At 43.0% G+C, this 4846-nt stretch overlaps 1 pseudogene; it reads left to right on the plus strand.

Annotated features, from left to right (window-relative positions):
- The first annotated feature begins 855 nt into the window (after positions 1-855).
- On the plus strand, positions 856-4466 carry LOC104420124 (annotated as a pseudogene).
- The last annotated feature ends 380 nt before the right edge of the window (positions 4467-4846 follow it).

Here is a 4846-nt window from a genome sequence, read left to right on the forward strand (position 1 = left end):
CGATATCCACCACTTTCCAGCCACGACAACCCAAAATCAGAATCTATCCTACCCCAAAACCCAATGTTTCAGCCGTCCCCTGCACCCCCAACGCAGCCACCCAACCTTAAATCAACATTCAACACAAGATGGGGCAAACTCATGAACTCGAGACCACGAAGACAGCTCCACTTGCCTGGATCTTTCACTGGTGGAAGAGGGAGGAGGCGTCGGGCGAGCTGGGGCTTTGCGCCTGCAACGGTAGCTTTGAACGAGACAGGGCAGCGATGATCTTGCTATTAGATGGAGGCATAGGGCTGAGAAGGGCTGAGATTGGGTTGGACTTTGGCGGAACGAAGCAAGAACAAAGCAGAAAAGAAACGGGTGTCTTGGCTGAGAGAAGAAAGAAAAGAATGCAACTCCTAGAAAACAGTTGCTGTAGCTGAACAATTTAAGAAAGAAGAAAAGAATAGAAGTACACGTGTGGCCTCCCCCTTCCTCTTTAGCTCCACCTAGCTTCTACATGGGGAATAAAATTCCTCTTGAAAGAAAATCCTCCCATGCATGGAAGAGTGGGTTATGACTTCACTAAAAGAACACTTGGTGTTTTAATCTAATCAGTAACCTTAATCTATAATGTACTTAAGGCTGCGTTTGTTTGTATTTCTTTTTTTGGTTTTTAAACACTTTTTCTATTTTTTTGTTCAGGAACAAAAAAAAACAAACACGTTTGGACGCGTTTCTGTTCCTTTTTTGTTCTTTTGTTCCTAGGAACAAAAAAAAAACAGAAACAAGAAACACAAATTTTGTGTTTCTTGTTTCTGAAACACAAATCAGAAACAAAAAAGGAACAAAATTGTGTTCCTTTTTTATTTCTTGGATAGTGCTCGAACAGCGCCTCTCTCCCCCCCGTGACGAGCTTCTCCTCCTGCGACCTGCGACGAGCGACGAGCGACGAGCTTCTCCTCTAGCGAGCTGCGACGAGCGTCTCCTCCTGCGAGCAGAGAATTCCATCGTCTTCTCCGGCGCCGACAGCGGCCTCTGTCTCGACAGCCGCTGCTCCTTCACCAGGTAAACGTGGTCACTGCTCCTCCTTCACCGATTGTCTTCACTTCGGCGAGAGCCACCCCTCGCAGATCTGGGCGATGGCTGGTCGGAGCTCAAGCGTGAGGGCTCGCTCGAGCCAGCGCTTGCTCAGATCTGCGAGACGCTTGCTCGAGCGAGTCTCGCAGATCTGGGCGAGGCTCGAGATCTGGACCAGCATGCTCGCCCAGATGAGCAGCTCGCTCGAGCGTTTGCTTGCAGTGAGCCCTGCTCCGCTCGCGGTACGAATCTCCAGTCTCCTGTATCCAATCTCCCTTTCTCATTCTCTCCCCACTTGCTCTAGCAGAGCGTGGCCGCCTTCGCCGGTTCTCTCGCCGCCACCGCCGCCGTTCCGCTCTCCTGCTCGGCCATCGAAGCAATTCGCCGCGCTCCGCCCATCACTCCGGGTACTATCTCCTCGATCCGTTTGATTCTTCAAGGGGCAAGTGCTCAACCGGTTCTATAGCTCCGGACATCGCTGCCCGAGTAACATCAGATTAGGGTTTCACACACTTTTGCGCGGAGAAATTCGACGGTACTTTTAAGCATGTCTGCGGCCGCGGGAGGTTCCACGGTCATGGAGGGGGAGGACGATTACGTCGAGTACGTCCCCGTCGCCAAGCGCAGGGCGATGGAAGCCCAGAAGATCCTCCAGCGCAAGGGCAACGCTTCTTCGCTTGAGGAAGACCACTAGAAGGCGAAGCTGGCTAAAGTCAAGCCTAGCCTCTTGGTGAAGGCGACGCAGCTGAAACAGGATCAACCCGAGATTACCCCCACCGAGCAGATGGTGCAGCATGAGAAGGAGATGCTTGAGAACTTATCCGATCGCAAGACCTTGATGTCGGTCCGCGAGTTGGCGAAGGGAATCATTTACACCGAGCTGCTGCTAACTGGGTGGAAGCCGCTGTTGCCGATTCGGAGGATGTCGGGGAAGCAGTGCAATATGATTCGGAAGCAGTGCCATATTATTGTTGATGGAGAGGATATCCTGCCGCCAATAAAGAATTTTAAGGATATGAGGTTTGCAGACCCTATTTTGAAGAAGTTGAAAGCGAAGGGGATTGTGCAGCCGATGCAGGGTCTTCCGGTGGTCTTGGCGGGCAGAGATATGATAGGGATTGCATTCACGGGGTCGGGGAAGACTTTGGTTTTCGTGTTGCTGATGATCATGATTGCTCTTCAGGAGGAGATGATGATGCCCATTGCTCACGGTGAAGGACCGTTCGGATTGGTTGTCTGCCCTTCAAGAGAGGTCACGAGACAAACATATGAAGTTGTGGAGCAGTTTTTGGTTCCATTGAGAGAGGCCGGATATCCAGTGTTGAGGGCTCTGCTATGTATTGGCGGAGTGGATATGCGGTCGCAGGTGGAGGTTGTGAGGAAGGGAGTGCACATTGTTGTTGCTACTCCTGGTAGATTGAAGGATATGCTGGCAAAGAAAAAGATGAACCTTGTAATTGCAGGTAAAATCCTTTAATTCATCCTTTTATACCTTTTGAACTTGTACACTGCTTTCCACAACATCTGGCTGTCTCTGAGTAATTCCATCTGTAACTGTTGGCGTATGATCATGCATTGGCAAGTTGATTGGTTTGCTATTGGTAGGAAGTTATTAGTGGACAATAGACGTGAAACTGCCAAATACTAAATGTTATCCCTACTTTGAAGCAACTACATCGAATCTTCAATAAATCTGAATTGAAAAAACTCAATAGTGCTTAAGTCGAGCATATTTGCGTTCTCAGTGCTCTATGTTTTTGCTTGAGTTCTATGTGCACCATTTGGATTCCAATGGTCAATGCTAGCTCAAAGGTTAAATAGCGAGGCATGGGACATTGATTGAGATTGCTTTTTGAGTTCTTATCTTTGCCTCTTTGTCCTGAGGATATGGGATTTCACCGAACCAAGATTCTTCATCTTGCACTCTTTCCTAAATTTTCGCAGAACATATTCTTGTTTTGAGAAATCGCAGTGAAACTTATATTCTTGAAGTTCCATTTCATACTAGGTAGTCCCAATGGAGAACGTAAATGGCCGTAGACTTGTTGAAGCAGGAGATCTTTGTGAAAGGAGAAATGGTATTGTATAATTCTGATGTCTTCAGACTCATATATTTTTCTAAGAAAAAGAATTTACATCCGTTTCAATTTTTTAACAGGGAGAGGAGTTGACCTGAACAGAAATTGAAGTGTAGATTGGGGCAAAAAGGAGAAGGTTTGTCTTATACCATCGTCTGGTTATGTAATTTATATGCTGCAATGGAATGGCTCAACTTCATATCTTTCCTTTCTGTGTTGTTTATCCTAGCTGTTTCTTATCATTGAGATTACATTTAGTAAATTTTCACTGCAGGACATTCTAGCACTTAATATGAACTTCAATGCACGTTCAACCTTTGTTCTCTTGTGAAATGTTCTTCTGATTCTCAAAGTTTCTTTGATTTTAGGATTATGATCCATATGAAGAAAATCCAGGAACTGGTCCTTTTAGTGAGCCAGAATCTCAAATTATGCGGAAACTTGCAACTTCATTCAATCCTCGCATCTGGGTGAATGTGCATTCAGGAATGGAAGTAAGTGTTATCCATTTCCTGCTAATGCTTTTGTTTTCTCACTTTTGCTTATCTAAATAGTTAATGGCTTTGCCTTTATTGTTTGGGATTTGTGTATTGTTAACCGCAGTAGTTGCAATATTAAATTGTGGCAATGTATTTAAAGTGGCGATACAATTCTGTGCAAGAACTGCATTCATTGATTATTTGTAAGTGATGTGCTTAGTTATAGCCGCTTTTAGAATTTTTTTTTCAATCTAAGATGTCTTAGTTTGCCAGGTCTGATGGTGTTTTTACTAGTAATGTTGGCATTTAAGGTACTGATGGACAATTCATTTGCAAATTCCTTCCCCAATGATCTCCTAACTGGATTTTGTTCTTAACCCCACTGTGAAGGAAAATTACAGAAGCAGTGGCTATTCATGGTGGCAAAGACCAGGAAGAGAGAGAATATGCTATTTCATCGTTTAAGGCAGGCATGAAAGATGTCTTGGTTGCCACAGATGTTGCTTCAAAGGGGTTGGACTTTCCTGACATTCAACATGTGATCAACTATGACATGCCTGCAGAAATTGAGAACTATCTTTGCCTCTTTGTCCTGAGGTTGCAGATGATACATATGATGCACTTGGAATAAACATGCTTAGGACAAGGATTGCAAATAAAATGGCGAGAGATCATAATATGCCTGAGATTTCATGATTTTGTGTTTCCGACTTTTGTAATTTTGTTTTTAAGTACTCACTTATCAAATTCAATGTGATGAAGTTGAACAATGAACTATATTACTTCATTATTGTGATGTTATGTATGAAAGGGTCTATGTAGAAATTTATAAGATATTCTTCTTTTAGCTAGCTCTTATTGTACAAATTTACTTACGAAATTTTGTTCCAAGTAAGCATATGACTATGTTCAGAATGTTTGTCTTCACCCATCACGAACAAAATTAAATTGATGAGCATTTCATTAGAGTAATAATGCAATATTAAGTTTACACTTTATTGAAAAAAAAGGCACGTGAGAAAAATTTGGTACAAAGTTTATTTATAAAATTTTCTTCAAAGTATGCACTTATAACTATGTTCAAAATGTTTGACTTTACTCACGATGAACAAAATTAAATTGATGAGCATTTTATGATAATGAGAATTCAAAACCAAGTTTACACTTTATTAAAAAAAAAAAAAAAAAACAAATGGGAAAATTTTGGTACAAACTTAAAAAAATTTC

This window comes from Eucalyptus grandis, chromosome 4, assembly GCF_016545825.1.
Source record: "Eucalyptus grandis isolate ANBG69807.140 chromosome 4, ASM1654582v1, whole genome shotgun sequence".
Lineage (NCBI taxonomy): Eukaryota > Viridiplantae > Streptophyta > Magnoliopsida > Myrtales > Myrtaceae > Eucalyptus > Eucalyptus grandis.